General features: G+C 41.1%; 1 protein-coding gene across 3 annotated transcripts in view; it reads right to left on the bottom strand.

Moving 5' to 3' along the window:
- The window catches only part of MIDEAS (mitotic deacetylase associated SANT domain protein), a 63,698-nt gene that overhangs the window by 21,363 nt on the left and 24,405 nt on the right, over positions 1-17,930 (bottom strand). The gene's annotated exons all lie outside the window — the stretch shown is intronic.

The following is a 17,930-nucleotide window of genomic DNA, read 5'->3' as shown; positions in this document are numbered from 1 at the left end:
AGACGGAAAATTCTCTCTAAACTGCAACTAGTACACAAACGAGGATTTCATAAACTAAGTTTTTCCTATTTCAAAATTCCATTAGGAGAAGAAAAAACATCATACAACAGCAAACTGGATCTCTGGTAGTAAACACAGAGGTGGAAAGGTTGCTATATGCCACTCAGGAGAATTCATGTTATTCTCCACCCTCACTTTTTGCAGCACTGCTGAACCACAACAGAGGTAAATGCTATGCTACAATACCTGAGATACTACTACCAACAGTGGTTTCTGACATAATGTTACTTTCCAAAATTATCACAAGCTGGTTTTCTCTCCAAACTAAACAACCTTGTAACAGTTCTCCTTCCACTGATGTTCTGCATATCAGTCACATAATTTACAGGAAGAATGCAAGTTTTCCTGTATATTGCCCCTAGACCAAATTAAACCTGCCAGACAACCTTTACAAGTTCTGCTGTAGGTTTTCCACAAAGAACACAACAGTAACTGTCCACAATCCACTACCCCACACACATCCAGAAGACCTTTAGAAAGAGCTCTCAGGTCAGTGGGAAAGCATTGCATTAGCACAAATCTCCAAACTTCCCCTTCTGTGGACCTTTTTTCTCTGTGTTTTCTATTACTAGATAAGAAACCACCAACTGATCTAAGTCAGACCGGTTTAGAACTTAATGCACTTATCTAAGAAAGAGATGCAGCTGAAGTATTAAGATGCAAAATACCAAATAAAGTTCTAAGCTAATCTACAGGAGAGAAAGGAATACTTACTTCTGTGTTCCCTAAGAGGAGCTTTGAAAATATAATATTCCTCTTAGAGAAATGATCTTGCCACTTGAGAAGACTGCAGAATTGAAGAACAACTGAAGTTACAGCTGCACAAAACAAGGGACAGTGAAAGCCACACTACTGGGGAAGAAAGATTTCAGGTACTTTGAACAAAACAAGCTTATTGAATCCCCCAGTTCTCCCAACTCCATGCAGAAATAAATCCCAAGATACCACCAAGATCAAAAGAGGATTTGTGCATCCAGTATGAGATGGTGAAACAAGATATAACAAAATTAGCTTCTCAGGATTTCTTTCTATATAGAAAAACTGCAGAAATCTACCTTGTAGGACAACCCTAATAGTAGCCCATACTTTAAGCCAAAGTGATAGATGTTCAAGCTGCAGCATGACTATGCTTCAGGAAAGCTCACCCTTGACAGCTTTATTGGCTGAGTGCTGCTGGCTCTATGACTAAGCAGGCTTCCCTCCCTGAGGTTGAGAGATGAGATCACTGTAACATCAGCCTCACCAATTACCAGCTCTGGGGTCGGTTTTTGTTGTTGTTTGGGTTTTATTGGTTTGTTTCTTTAATTTCAGCACTAGAGACAGCCTGCAGTAGTGCAGTAAAATGGCAACATTTCCAGGCTAAGTGTGCTTTGGAGCAGTACATCCCTGACCACTTCTTACCTCTGAACACAGCACAGAGCAAGTTTTGATACCATAATTCCCAAAAGATACTTTGTCTTGCCTCCAAATATACTGAAGTGTTATGATACTTTGCATTGCTTTTACACTGCACAGAAAAAAAAAAAACCCAGAACCCAGCACCAGTATATTTTGTTTTTGTAACTCTGAGATTTTACATGCAGTATCATTGATTATTTTTACTTCCAGGAAGTTCCAGCATGCAAGAATCTCTCTCAAACTTTGTTCAGTTTAATACAAACTGTGTCACCTCCTTAAATATTGTAAATGTTTTCCGATTTCTAAGTTACTTTTCCTGTTGCAAGGCCTCCTCTTCCAGACTTGGAAGAACATCAAATCAGATACACACATACCCAATGGGTACTTATGCAGTATTTTCTGGAATCACCAAGCTGTAAGTAAAGTCACCTGTGACACCTTAGTGAGCATTTTTAGCTAAAATTTCAACAGCATATCTGCACTTGGGCATTAAAGAAAATCAGAAACACATGAAATACCACATGGGCTAGACAGATGCCAAGTCTCCTTGAAGGACTTAAGTATACAAACAGGACTAAGGAGAAGTCTCTGTTATCAGAGCAATTTAGTAATTCTTTCAAAGCAGAGCTATCTGAGCAAAGCAGGGCACATACACTGGGAGCCACTCACTAGGCTGGTACCAGCCCTGAGCACCCATTAGCACGTTTTACTCAACCTCAAGTAGGTTCTGCAGAACCATCCTGCCCCTCTGTCCGCCTGGACAGTTTGCTATAAAACCTGCAATGTATTACTTTCTAGTTGAAGCTAGAAGGTTCATTTAGAAGACAAATTAAAGCCACTTCAACCACTGAATATAAAGTATCTTCATCTCCCTTTCAAACCTTTTGTCCATATATTTAATAACCACTAGCTACTAATCAATACCTTTAAATACTCTCTTCACTAAGTATAAGTGTATTTGTACAATTTCCTACAAGTTCATGACCTCATACATTGTAGAAACCTTAAATTCTACTCTTCAGCCCACCTGTCAAGGCCTGTGCTGTCCTGTGCTTTGCTAAGTGCATTTGCTATACCAATTATATTTGGCATGATAAACAAGTTTAAATTTTGCACATTGCTAATCTCCTTTGAGATCATTTGCACACAGTTCTCTCTGACAGAAGAATGATGCAGAAATGACTCAGGAACGGCTCTGATTTCTCCTCAAACCTTGGCAACACTGCAGGAAATAAAACCCAAACAAGCAGCCACAGACCATCTTCTATTTTACCTTTTCAGTCTTGGCTTTTAAATATTTCAGGTTTAGGGCTTTTTTTCCATACGAGAAACAAAAAGCATAGCTGGGTTGTAGCTAATGTACATTTTTCAGCCGTAACTGCAACTGCTGTCAATTCCTTACAGGAAATCTGTCAAATTAAGAGTGACAAAAATCATTTCTCACTAAACTCCTCTGCTGTTAGCAGCTCAAATTACTGGTCTCCCTTGTAAGAAACTCAATCACTTTTCATGATGATGAACTGATTCCAAGAACCATTTTCACATTCAAGTCAAATGCAGCAAGCTACTCAGTGTCCTGAGACAGAAAAATCTAGTCTTTCTTCTCTAATTCCTTGCTATTATAATGAAATCCCTATTTATGAAACAGGTAAGGGATCATAAAATGCATTTTACTAATAAGGAACAAAATCAGAGGAACTAACATCTAGTATGACACAACAAACCAAGTCAAAAATCAAGACTATAGGACATTAGTTACCAGTTCCCCTCTAGCCCTGCAAGAAAACACAGGTTTAGTTTGACATGCACAACATAAAAAAATGAGTGCATCATCTAGACATGGGCAGAAAGGGCAAAGATAATGTACTCTTCTGCTTTTATTTTTACTAATATTAACTCCTCCAGTGCAAGAGCAGGACAGAGATAGCTGTTTCTGGTTAAGGTGTTCTTTTTCTTTTTTAAAGACTGGAAACTTACTGGGCATCACAAACAAGAAACTAGTCCCAACTAACAGAAATCTGCTGCTATGAAACCACCACCACTTATTGCAACAGCCTTGAGTAAGAACCAAAAAAAGGATGGAAACAGAGAATGGCCTTAGTGTCTGGTCAATCTGCAAAGCTTATTATTGCACAGCTTAACTATATCCACAACCTTCCCTGCTGTGTATTAGAACAGCTTCAACTCTCCCTCAAAAGTCTCTCCTGCATACTTGCTTGGTCACATTTTCTTCCAGACTGCTACAGCAAAATTCCTGCAGATTGTTTGCAACCTCCCACTCACCACCTTCAGACACCTCGAACAGGAAGGATAACAGAACAGCTTTCCTACACACTGCCCTGGGAGGGAACAAGTCAAAACAGAAAATAGACCATGTTTGTAAATTCTATACAGCAAGGCACAGCAATCTACCTTCTGAAAAAAGGCAGAGAAAAGCTCAAAGCAACTGAGAAACCCAACAATGCAGAAAGCCAAAAAATGTCAATGGAGCATGATGGGTTTATGTCCCTGTCACTTTATCCTGAGTCGTAGAATACTTTCCACAGATACCTAGAAAGTCTGTTTCTAGAGCAAAAGGTCTATTTTCCAGGAGTCTAGAATCATACAATCACAGAAGCATTCTGGTTGGAAAAGACCCTCAGGATCATCAAATCCAACCACTATCTCTAATCTACAAAGTTCATCCTTCAACCATATCCTCAAGCACCACATCCAAACAACTCTAAACACATCCAGAGTTGGTTACTCAACCACCTCCCTGGACAGTCCATTCCAATGCCTGACCACTCTTTCTGTGAAAATATGTTTCCTGATATCCAGGCTAAATCTATCCAGTTGCAGCTTGAGGCCACTCTCTCTTGTTCTATCACTAACAGAATCACAGAAACATTCTGGTTGGAAAAAAAAACCACACTCAGGATCAGAAGAACAGCAACTGAAGCCCATAACAAACAAGCCAAAGCAAATCAACTGAACAGTTTAAAAGAAGCCCCACTACAAAAAAGTGGAGCACAATCATTTCCCCTAACCCCTCCATGCAATAAACTAATCTTGTATAAGATAAAGTGCTAGAATGAATGAATCCAGTGAAATGGGGAAGACTTATTTCTTTGTGTAACATCCTATAGCAAAAAAAGGAACTCTATAGCCTGCCCATAAGAGATGCAAAGAGATCAAAAGCAAGCTGCTTCCCAGGAAGAAAACAAAAGGGAAGACACTATCCAGGAAGCCTGACAACTTCCACTCTTGCCCAAAGGCACCTGCTTGGGGCTAGTAAACACATGCATAAGTAGCACACACACCTATGTGTGTACTAGCTTATGGCCTATCCAAACTTCCATGTGATAGCCCCACTTCTATTGCAGAGAAAGACTAAAGCTGTGACTGACTTCAAGGACACCTCTGCCCTGAGGATAGCATGATTAAAATTACAGTGTTAGCACTTTCACTTTCCTATTTTCAGAGACTGGGAACTGATCAAGCAGAATTAAGTCCCTGTACAGACCAAAGATTCTTATACTAGATTAGTTTCTTGCATGGAGGGCTTAGGGAAGGTGACCACTTACTCATTTGTAGTGGAACCTCTTTTAAACAGTTCAGTTGATTTGCTTTGGGTTGTTCACTATGGGCTTCAGTGAAACTGGTACAAGTTCATTTTTCAAAATGCACTTGGGATTTTTCAACATAATTTTGTTCTAGAGAGGTGAAATAGACAAGTAGTTTTTGCAATGATAATGACCATTAAGTGTTAGTTTTGTCCTTTCAACAAATGAGACAGGGCTACACAAAACTTTCCCCAAGAACAACATCAGCCTGAATGAGTGAGAAAAAAAATTCAAAACACAACACCAGAATTTTAAAACTTAGTAGATCATTAAACAACAAAAGGGGGGAAAATCCTATTCTGATTTTTAAATGAACTGATGATGATGTTACTTCAACTAGCCATTGAGATGGCTGCTAGTACAGCAAATACAACTTAGACCCAAATAGGTATATGGTCCATTTCCTTAGAGTAGTTAACATTTATAAGCAGTACTGAAGTTAGGAATATTCGTAGTTATAATCTGTCATCATGATAAACACCATGACGTGAAGAGGCCTGGGTAGCCTTAGAACACAGAAAGAGCACAGCAATTAAGAAGCATGAAACACTGCTTCGAGGGTTTTGTAGTTACATGAACACACTATCACTTCCCACTGAAAATGGGTTAACAGTTCTTCTAATTGTCAGCACCTAGCTATTTTCAGCTTTTTTGTTTGGAGCTGTCAGGAAGAGTTGTTAGCAACCGAGAGGAATACTCCAACGTGCAGAAATTGCATCAAGCTCTGCAGTCAGAGTGGCAAAGAGCAGGCCAAAAGCTTCTCTCTGCCCTTACATTCATACAGCTGACATGTGAAGGGCAAGTGTTAGGGGGATGAAGCCAGGCTCTTCTCAGTGATGTCCAGTGATAGGACAAGGGACAGCAGGTGCAATCTGGAGCACAGAAGGTTCCACCTGAACATAAGGAAAAACTTTTTTCTTAGGCTGCCCACAGAGGTTGTGGAGTCTCCTTCTCTGGAGACATTCAAAAACCACCTGGATGTGATGTGTTGTGTTCCTGCGGGGCTTCCTCTAGGTGATCCTGCTCTGGCAGAGGGAGTGGATTCAACTATCCTCCAAGGCCTCTTTCATCCTCTAACATTCTGAGGTTCTGTGCTAACCATGCCGTGTCCATTGCTCCAACTGTCTCTTCCTGCCACAAGCTCATGAGATGGAGAATTGCATGGATACACCAGAGACAGCCCATATCTCTGCACTTTAGCCCCAGAGAGAAAATACATCTAAATGCACTGAGCTGAAACAGCAGATACTGCTACAGGTTCGTTGTTTCCATCTTGACCTCTCCAATACTCCCATCACAAAACCAGATATAGACAGGTGTCCTGTATATGGAATAGCACAGTCTGAGTACTTCAGATTCCTTCAAGGCTTTGCAAGAGGTAATGGCCTACAAATAAGCCAAGAGTAGGGAAAAGCTCACAGAGATAAACCAGTAAGTTTCTTCATGAGAGACATACATGCACTCAATATCTACATCACAGCTCTTGGCAGAGATGCTCTTGATGGCATCAAGAGATTAGCTCAAACTAAAAGAAGGCAGAAGAACCTCAGAGATCTGGAAACAGTTTCCACCTCTGTTACAGATATGCATTCTAAGCCACTTCAGATCAGTTCATAAAATGAGAATAACACCTGAGACCCACTACACAAATATTCATGAGATATTTTGAGGTCACAAAATGTGTATTATCTTACAAAGTACCCATGGACAGGATAGATAAGGATTCTTCCACAAACAACTTAGAAATATGAGACATGATGCAACAGTGTCGTGATAACCTGGGGGGGGGGATTAAAGAAAGGGGTCCAACAATAACGTAGTTGTTCTTCTGTCATATGCCTCTCTCTGCCTCACTCACCCCTGAAATAGCTTTCTGGTTTTCAGCAGTTATCTAAGCTGAAGCAACGCTGATGTTGGTTTGCCCACATCCACACACACTTGCAGTCAGACAGATGCCAGCACTGACTAATTATTATTAATTACTCAAATCAGTCTTTAACAGTATTGACAGGACATTAGTTCAAACTTCTAAAATTTGGCCTTTTAAGAACTCTTGTGGTCACTGTTGAACATAAAATGGTCTTTTTATTGTGCTGGTCTACTACAAGGTACAATAAGCTGTCAGCCACTACTGGGACTGTCAGCCACTGCAACAAAGCAGCTAAGCAAATGCATGCTAGTCAATACTGGGGGTAGGGATGCTGTAAGATGCAGGCAAGTATGATCATCACATGGGAATCGACAAGGTGTAAAAAATTCAAGGGTCCAGAAAGTACTCAAATTTCTTAATCTTTAATTAAAGAATTAGAGCATTCTCCAGGCCCTTGGATTCAGAGCTTCCTGTCAGTTATCTACAAAATCTCCTTGTAGCCACAAGGATTTCAGCACAGGAAAGAATGAACACATGTTTGGAGTCAACACTAGGCCAAATACAAAGCATGCTTCTTCCATTTCTGTAGTGGGTTATCTGTATCCTTAACTTATCCTTACTAAGTGGACCAGTCTCGTATTCAGAGCAAACTCAGAGATTTCATAAAAATGCATCTCAACAAGCCCACCTGAAACCAAAGACACCACCAGCTGTCCTTTGTAAACATCACTTTGTAAAATCATTCAATAACATCATGAAGAAATGTCCTCCATTAAGAACACTTATGGGGTTATTTTGAATTGAGCAAATAGCTCAGTTCTTAGTAAAACACAAAACTGAAGTCACAATGATCAAGTTAATTACTACAGAACAACCTAAAGTTTAAACATCAATCCACTTGCACACTGAATTCTGTGAGCACTGAGCAGGTCACAAGCATAACATGCTTTTACAGTTTCTCCTTCACTTAAGCTTTCTCTGCAAGTCCTGGAACAATGTAAATACATTCAAATTGAAGTCATGACATTTTGGGTCCATAATACCACATTACACTTGGAATACCTGTAGTTGCTAGATAAAAGCTGTTTCATTGCTATTAACAGGAATGCTAAGCCCTACTACAGGCCATAAATAATTGGAAAGTCACACAACTTAGTACAAAGGCCAGTAAGATTAGTACTAAACACTCAACCACCTCTGAAAGAAGTTGCTAAGCATTAAAAAAAATAATAATGAAATATCTTACATAATATAGCTTTGACACTCAGAATGAATGGCTAATGAACTAACCATCCCTTCAGGTGCACACATGCCATTAACCTGATCCTTTCACACAGAAGACGATGAAATTCCAAGACTTATACTCCTTTATAATTCATAACATGTGTAGTGGATGCTAAAGGATTTTTCCATGCCAGCACTTTCAAATAGTTCACTAGGTTCAACTTATGTGCTATTGTTTCTGACTACTTGACTGGTTTCAACAAACCCCACAATACAAATATGCAGTATCCCATCAGCGGGCTAACGTTTGTTGCAGAGTTCTCTCCCACATGGGACACATCTGTGAATCAACCCAATTAGGAAAACATTGTACCTAGAATCTACACTGAAAACAAATTTCATGTGGGGAAAACAACTGAAGGAACTTGCCCACAAACAAACTTGATGTTACAGGAATAATTAACCTTTATGTAATACTTTGCAACAGTTCAAGTATTATATTAACAGCAACGCATCCATCCTCAGGAGCTGTCATTTGCAACATTCTGTATTTTTAACAGGTAAACAGAGGCAAAGCAGCCTGTTTTGTGAAGGGGCAGCCAACAGACTATTCTCCAAGAATTCCTTGATCTCTGTCATTTTGTCCACTGTTTAATCCTTCACACAGTGCAGATATCAGCTGCACTTGCAAAATGTCAGGTAAAGCATCTTCATTTTAAACAGAGACACTAAAAGTTCAGAAACTGACACAGAACGCTGCTTCCTGAAATAGCCCCATAAAACCTCTCCCACCTTGACCTAAATGTTAAGGCTACTTTGGCATTCCCTCTTGTTTTATCACTCATCACCTGAGATGTCTTTTCACGGGTGATAGAAGAGGGAATGGCCTCAAGCTGCAACAGTGTAGTTTAGTCTGGAAATAAGGGAAATATTTCCCACAAAGGCTACTCAGACTTTGGAATAGGCTACCCAAAGAGATGTCTGAGTCGCCATCTCTGGATGTGTTTAAAGGTGCTTGGGGATATAGTTTAGCAGTGATCTTTGTGGAATAAGGTTAATGGTTGGACTTAATGATCCCAAGGGTCTTTTCCAACCTGAATGACTTTGTGATACTAAAATCACAAGGTCCTCTAATGCGCCACCTACATCTACAGAAAAGTTCTAACAGTAATATTCACATGGCAGCATCATACTAGATCATGAACCAATACTCCAGAGTTGCAGCATTCTATGATGTCTCTGTACGGTCCACAAGTTCTGCTGGAACCACAGGCTAAGGGGAGGGGCTCCCCCCCTTGCATGAACTGTGCTGGTCTGGAGGCTTGTATCTTGTTCTTTTAAGGAAGCTACAATGCCAGCTAAGTGTGCTTCTCTTATTATGTCTTGACTTCTTGGACTGTAGTACAGAAATCAAACTACAGTAAATCCTACTTTATCCAGTTGCATGGCCTCACAATCACAGAGTACCAGCACTGCATACACTTTAATGCTCTTACTCTGGCTCCAAGAAAATACTATTATTCCCTTTTTATTGAAAGAGAGAGACCACAAAGCCTGTAACAGAGCAGAGGATCCAACTCAGTCTTAAGCTAGTGCCCTATTTTTCAATCATCTGTAGTCTCTTACTCCATCTGAAATCTCATCCCAAGGATGGTTAAAGCACAGATGAAAGCTCCCTGAAACATTTAATTTTGCTTCACCCTGCCCATGAGACCACACACCACACATAATGATCAACTCAAGATAAACTTCCAGCAGTCAGTGCAGATTTATTTTAGTCCTAGAAATATTTTTCTAGCTTTAGTCGTCTATAAGGCACATAAACACAGTGATACAACACAAGCCTTGGCTTGTGGCAGTACTGTCCAGAGGACAGAACAATTTGGGAATACTAGGCAGACCTATTCAGGTGCAAACATGACATTATTAATTTTGTCCAGAGATTAGGTAATGATGCTGAATAACCTCATCAAATCCCTTCCCCACAATAATAAATTCAAATGAAGAAAAAAGGGAAACAGTAATTTATAGCTCTAAGTGGATTAGCTTTAATACGTCTTTTCATCTGTTTACGTCACTTGCAATCACCGTAAGCAGAACAGCACACTTCAGAGAATAAGAAAAGGAAGGGGAGCTCTTAAATCTTGTAAGACTGTTTTGAGCAGTTATCACAACGTGTATAATCCTCCCATTTTGGCAAACTTCTTTTCAACAACTGCTCCACAGGAAAGGAATTTTTGCCCTTTTCCCACAACTGCAACATTGAATGCAATGCAAATAAGAAACAGCTTTCAGGTCCACAAGAAACTGATGTGCTGGAGTTGCACATGTTCAGAGCCCACCCGTGCAGGGACAAGCTTCCACCCATGGAACTGTAACTGATACTTCCATTTATCCCTGTCTCTGGCCAAGCTAAGAGCAAAACTCACACTGACTTTCAGCATAATGTGCCAGAGATCACGGCAGTTGGTGTACTGGAACAAGGACTCTTTCAGTGGCACACAGAAGATTGCTCTTGTCGCCTCTGGCCTTTCTGAGGCCCCAAAGGCAGGGAGGGTTTCACGATCCTCAGGCATGGTTTAGCGGGGAGAAGGAAAAGGGAGGAGCAGAACTATAGCACACTTGGTTGTGAAATATAGCAAAGTGTCATGGAAAAAAAATAAGGGCCAGAGTTTTTTTAATGCAAACACCAGAGATGAAATTGCAAGTCTTGCTTTCCCCCTTTCCATAAAAAGCAATGTGCTCATAAGCAGCTGCTTACCAAAAAAAAAAAAAAAGAGAGAAAATCAGCCTTGAGAGTTATGCATGAGGAATGCCAACTCACTGCATTACTCACAGAGCAAGGACTGATGTGCATATAACTGTAATGGAATTCAGCTGCTACAGTAGATTAAGCTGTTAAGTCAATTTTGTTCCTAAATCTCCCACTACTTGCATTTGTGGCTTTGTTCTTTCTCTAGCTTACTAAAATCTTTTCACACGCAGCACAGAAGTTCCCTTTAGAGACAAAATCTGCCAAGTCACCATCATGAAAGCAATGACAAAGCTACAAAACTGAAGAAAAAAGTGACAGAAAAATCAACACTCATCCTTGCCTGTGTATAAGACTATCACAACATAGCTGAGATAAAAGAATGGATTCTAGATATATGTAACTGCTGCAGCTAGCAGACTTGTGGTATTATCATAGCCATTTCTAAACACAGGGCTTCGCTTAAGTGAGGTTTCCACATTCTCTGCTCACCTTCTGCAAGCTGTGTGGCCCTGGTATTGGCACAAATGTTCACCACAGCATCTGTGCAGAGACAGGGATTCCCCCAGGCAGCAGTTTTAGAGGCCCAGGGCTGAAGAATTAACCACTTTCAGTTTTAGATTGAGGTCAAGTTACGTTTGGTTTCCATTCCTGTTGCAACACGTGAGAAAAAGGTGAGATGATGAAAAAAAGCCATCAGGAAAACGAGAACATCTCCCTTTCGAAACCAGAAGTGTATCAGTCCTACAGGTGCCCTTCTTTCTCCTGAATTCTCAGTACATTTTGTCTATTTTCTACAACACAATGCTTTCCAGAGTTATATTACTATACTTAGTTCTATGCTGGACAAACTGTTTAAAACACATCAACCACCCACCCATTAAGCACCTGTGGTAACTTAGAGAGTCTTTTTTCTCACAATTGTTAATTATTTTTTTTAAATTCTATTTTATCTGAATGTAGTAGGACATATCTGGAAACAAAAAAGCTGCAACCAATTAAAAAAAATTAATTCATTTTAGTTACACTCCTCAGTTTCCTTCCTTGAGGGTACAAAAGGCCTCCCCAAATATTTCACCTGCATTTTACTTAATAAAAAGTGACTTTAATTTTATCCACAGATGTTTGCATGGTGAAGACTGACATTTCTTTTTTGGATACAGAAAGAATATTGTGTGCCAAATTTATGAATGCTATTGGAGGAACTGTTCATAGTTTCAAACGTTGTTAACGCTCGAGAAAAATTAATTGATAAATGTCATACACATACCTCTCTCCAACATTTAGTAAACATGGGATTTCAAGGCTCAGTTTTTTAAAAGCAGCAGTTGGGGGGAAAAAAGTCACCTGTCATTTGTGCAACAACCAATATCAGTTCTCTAGCTCTATAGTCACATTCTAAACCAAACAGTTGTACAACGTTAGAAAGGAAATCACTTCCATCACTCCAACTTTGTAAGCTTTTTATCCCTCAAGCAAGGAAAATGGCATTTATTTGGTGTTCTCTGAATAAAAAGTTGAAAATCAAGTCCAGGAAAGTCCACTGTGCTTGCCTAGCTGCAAAAAACTAAAATTCTCTTGGCCTAATGTGGACACATTCTTTTTCTGTTCATTATAGAGAACTAACTCTTTGGTTACAAAATCCACCCACTCTGCATCTTCCTAATCCATGCACTTTTAGCAGCCTCTAACAGTAGAGTAATTTAGCTGTATCGATAAGCCAGCATAGGAATAATATCCACAGTCATTCCAGGGAGGAATAAAGGGAGATGAATACTTGTAAATAGTTAACCCTCTGCCTCCTCTCCCTGCAAGTAAATTGCACACACATGCAAAAAGGCAAGGGAAATAACCTTCCAACACCTAAGTGTTAGCTTCACTCACTCAAAGTAGCTTCACACACAAAGTCAGCATGTGGAAAGAATAACCAGTAGTGACCAACTTGCTGAGACTTGTGGAAAACTGGCCTGTGGAGCACTACAAGCTCTTGCCAGAGATCTGCTGCAGACTACGCTGCCACACGGATCTCAGCGAACGTGCACTGTAAAAGCAGCACCATGTCCTTCCCAGGCATTCTGGAAAACCTCAGTGTTTAAAAGCAACCACTGACCACCTTTTCCCTCCTGTACTAAGGTTTAATAACCTCTTTGGTTTTGTTAAAAAGAAAGAAGAAAAAACAAGATGTAAAACTGCAAGCATATGCATTAACTTCAAGATGCTTTTCGGTCTTTAAGGCTTGCAATTCTATGGCATGACCCTAAGGATCGTGCATGATCCTCTGGATACTGTCAGCGTTTCCGTCAGGACACACAATCCATTTAAAGACACCGAGGGCGTTGTCTAAATCTGCAAGTTGGCTTTCACTTTCTAGTTGCCTTCTTTAAAGCAAAATGCCACCAGAAACAACTCCCTCCTCACTAAATTACCTTAATATTTGAAGAGGAATACTTCACTAAACTACTCATTAAATACCTTTATTCGTTTAAGAAAAAAAAAATTATAAATCCTGGTGTGATCTAATACCAGATCCACTGTTTTAGCATCTTAATTCCTTAAGTATCAGCAGCTCTCCTAACTGCTGTCTGCACATAATTTTAGCTCTGCATTTTGCTCTAGGTATTACTGAATACTTTAGGAAGTATATCTATAATTACTAAGTATCTTCCAAATCTGCATTCTTAAATTAAAAAAACAACCACCAGTATTTTTCTACTCAGAATTAAGTTTGTACTTAGGTGACAGGGCACTACATTTTTCCCTGGCAGAAAAAGCTATTCCTCCCCTGCCCTCCCTGAGCATACCAAGGTCCAGCATGTGAGTACTTCTGGCACAAACATCTCTTTGACCCAGGTCCACACACGCTGCTGTAAAATAATTGCTCCCCAAACACTTTTATAGGCATCTGGGGAGCAATAAATGTTAATGTACATCACTATTGTTGCTCATGGCCTGTACCTTTGTAGCTCCTTCTATTTTTCCAATTCTCTATCTCATTCTTACTGGCAAGAGTGTTTTCCAGTTGCTGATGCAGGAAGGTAGACATAAACACAGATTTCCATTTATGCTCTCCACTACAAATTTCTTCGCTCCTGTTGAGGCAAAGACTAGCCTCAGTATGGTTACAATCCATCTGTGCATATCTCTGGTAAAAAAGTTATTTATTTCCTTTTACAGGCAGTTGATTTAGCTGCAGTACTGTAGGAATCCTGTCTGGATGCAAATCACCTTGTGATTGTATCAGGAACTGAGATATGCCCCAGCAAAGGGTAAGATCTGTTCACCAAACAGTGGCTGCTCCGGGAATGGGTGGTAGGAGACCCTCTGGAATGTGCAAAGACAATCATCTCTACCCATCAGCTACGACGGAAAGCAGGGGGATGGTGTAAAAGGATTCTGGACCACGCAACAGATTTACCACCTGGCCTGATTAGCGTCAGACGTGTATTGGTGTAAGGATAGGTCAAAGTCGAAGCACAGGCATGGGGTGGAAGCCAGCTCTTCCAGCATCAGACCCCTGCAAGCACACAGGAATACACAGAAAGATTCACTGCAGGCGATACTTGGAAGAGAATGGACTGGGGTTTGGGCCAGGGGAAGCTGCAACTAACTCAATAGAAGACACTGTGCCAATGTGAGCTTGTGTGAGAGGAAACATCACCGTGCAGCCTGAAAACAGTAGCCCAGGAACCCTCTCTCCAGCACCAACCATGCCATGCTCTAAGTTTTGCCTGCTCTAAGAAGGAAAGAACTCGTGGAGAAGAAAGAACAACTCCACCGAGAAACTACAAGCTGGAGGCTGCTCAGAGAAAAACATCACGGAAGCTTTCTCCCTCTCCCTCCCTTCCTCCAGCCGAGGACAGCACAAGCCGACGGGGATGAGCCCGCGGACACCTCCAAGCCAAAGGGCAGCACCCTTCTTCGGACTTCCTCCAGCCAAATAATACATCTTTCAGAGAATGGATACTGCAGTTCCTTTCCTGCTCTTCCCCTCTCTTTCTCCATTTATTTCCCTCTCTCCCTGTCTCTCCTTCTCTGTACCATTCACTTCAGCCTTTAACAAATAGCTTCGTCTGTTTCAGTTCCACAATGTGGGAACGAACAAGTCTCTCTCTTCCAGACGGAGACATTTTTAGTCTCCGTCCTCCGGACCCAGACAAGTACAGCTGCTCAAAAGCCACTTGGAGTCTAAAAGCATGCTTTTCTGATGTTGCATTTCCCAAAGAAATGTATCAGCTGCTGAGCAGGAGCCCAAGTGATAGCCTAAAGAAACAGTATCTCACAAAAGCTTTGTGTCCACCCTGCAGCTGAGCTCCTCTCAGAGCCACCAAGCAGTGGCTGCCCTCAAAACCAGGAACCCAGTAGCTCTACTCACCTCGCAGGCAGCCTGGCATGTCATGACCTGTGGCTGCAGCTGCCGTGACACCCAGCCCCCTCCAATAATTCAGGGCCCCCTTAGGCCCAGCTGGACACAAAAGATCACTGCAAAGACAGGTGATACAACAGACAGTTTCAGCACAAGCACGGAGTTCTGTGTCCACCAGAGCATATAAAGGCATCCCAGTACTCTGGGATACGTTTTTTTAAGTCTTGGATGTGGAATTTTCTTTTTTTTTTTTTTTTTTTTTTTTTTTTTTTTAAAAGACACAGCCTCTCCTGTTGTTTATACTACCTGTTCTGCATTTCCCTCAGTGTTAAATGTACACAGCTTCTTTTCCTGCACTGGAAGGAAAACTAGGTCCCAAAAATGATCAAGTAGATTTTAAAAAGCTTAATCACATCCTTCCGTTCAGGCTACACTAACAGGACAGGTTTGGTTTGGATATTAAAAAACCCACGCAGTGTTAGCTGCAACACTCAAGAAATAAAACTTCAAGTATCTCTCAACTTCTTGCACATCAACTTCCTAGAGATGCAATGCTTTCAGTGAAATTAAGACCACAACGTATTTGCAACCTGGTCAAAGGTGGTGTTCTCCCTTAGACCAGCATCCATGTACATCTGGGCTTTTTGGCAAGGAGAGGAATGCTATCTGCAAAGTTAGCCTTTTGTTTCCTTTGAAGTCACAACAACAAGCAGCATCTATGATGATTAATCAGCTGTGTTCTACCTTGGCTACACATTACACATATGCTGTATGTATACATGCATACATCAACGTGACCACATAGACTGCAGGTAAGAACCAATTCCTACAAAGCACCATGCAAACAATCTGATAAATTTCTGGGAGCTTCAGCATATTGACACCATCTTTGCAGTCATCAAGGAATTGTAAAAAAACTCCTTTGTTTAAATTCTGAAATAAAACCAGTTACTCTGCTTTGGAGAAGTTCTTTTAAAAGATGCATCAAAGACTCCAAAGTGTTTTCCATCTCCAAAATTCAAATTCCATTTGTTTGACAATCTTCTCAATTATTAACAAACTATTAAGCAACATAGAAGTCCAGTTTAGGAAGGACACTGAGATGCTTGAGCGTGTCCAGAGAAGGGCGACGAGGCTGGTGAGAGGCCTCGAGCACAAGCCCTATGAGGAGAGGCTGAGGGAGCTGGGATTGTTTAGCCTGGAGAAGAGGAGGCTCAGGGGTGACCTTATTGCTGTCTACAACTACCTGAAGGGTGGTTGTGGCCAGGGGGAGGTTGCTGTCTTCTCTCAGGTGGCCAGCTCCAGAACGAGAGGACACAGCCTCAGGCTGCGCCAGGGGAAATTTCGGCTGGAGGTGAGGAGAAAGTTCTTCACTGAGAGAGTCATTGGGCACTGGAATGGGCTGCCCGGGGAGGTGGTGGAGTCGTCATCCCTGGGGCAGTCCAAGGCAAGGTTGGATGTGGCACTTGGTGCCATGGTCTAGCCTTGGGCACTGTGGTAAAGGGTTGGACTTGATGATCTGTGAGATCTCTTCCAACCTTGGTGATACTGTGATACTGTGAAGAATATATTGTTTTCACATTTAACCAACAGGGTGTCAGTAATCATTAAACCTGTAGTTAAGGTGACCCTCTAAGGGGAAGAAAACTATTTTTCCACTGGAAATGCTTTAAAAGCTACTGTGTTGCAGGAAGCTTTTACTCTTAAAACTACAATCATCTAATCACAAATACTAGACAAATGAGTTATAAAAATCAAGGTCAAAATTAGCACTGAGAGTACTGCTTTTTGAAGCTAATTAAAAAAGAAAATTCAGAACTAAATTAATATCTCTCCCTTCCATTAGATGGGAGATCCAAGACTTTTTTTTCCAGGAATTGTATTTAGTAATAGTAAGGAACTGCTGCTGAATAAACAAGCTGGCAGTTTGCATTGTTCCAGGCCAATATGAGTTTTCCAGATCTTCCTTATTGAAAAAAATACTTCTGTTAAACAAAAAAATGGAGAAGTTACCTTTATAGAAAAGTGCTCTCCATGAGTCCAGTCAGCATGCTGAGTATTAATCTTTGCTGTATTTCTTCATCTGTTGGCATTTTGTAAATGGTTCGTGTAATACACAAAAATCACATCAGTGGTTCACTCCCTTCAAAGTGACTAGTCAGTGGTCAGTCACCTGTTCTCAAAATTCAGCATATGTAAGTACTCCTGCAATGCTAGTGTGAAACTGGCAGTAAAAAGTGAATGAGCAATTATGAATGATTAAAGAGTAATGAACACAGCTTTACCTGTACTCTTCACTGGTTAGACCTCACCTTGAGTGCTGTGTTCAGTTCTGGGCCCCCCAGTTTAGGAAGGACATTGAGATGCTTGAGCGTGTCCAGAGAGGGGCGACGAGGCTGGTGAGAGGCCTTGAGCACAAGCCCTATGAGGAGAGGCTGAGGGAGCTGGGATTGTTTAGCCTGGAGAAAAGGAGGCTCAGGGGTGACCTTATTGTTTTCTACGACTACCTGAGGGGTGGTTGTGGCCAGGGGGAGGTTGCTCTCTTCTCTCAGGTGGCCAGCACCAGAACTAGAGGACACAGCCTCAAGCTACATCAGGGGAAATTTGAGGTGAGGAGAAAGTTCTTCACTGAGAGAGTCATTGGCTACTGGAATGGGC

This window comes from Pogoniulus pusillus, chromosome 1 (genome assembly GCF_015220805.1).
Source record: "Pogoniulus pusillus isolate bPogPus1 chromosome 1, bPogPus1.pri, whole genome shotgun sequence".
In the NCBI taxonomy this organism is placed as follows: Eukaryota; Metazoa; Chordata; class Aves; order Piciformes; family Lybiidae; genus Pogoniulus; species Pogoniulus pusillus.
Note: the sequence above shows the minus strand (reverse complement) of the source record. Positions and strands in the feature narration are given on the sequence as shown.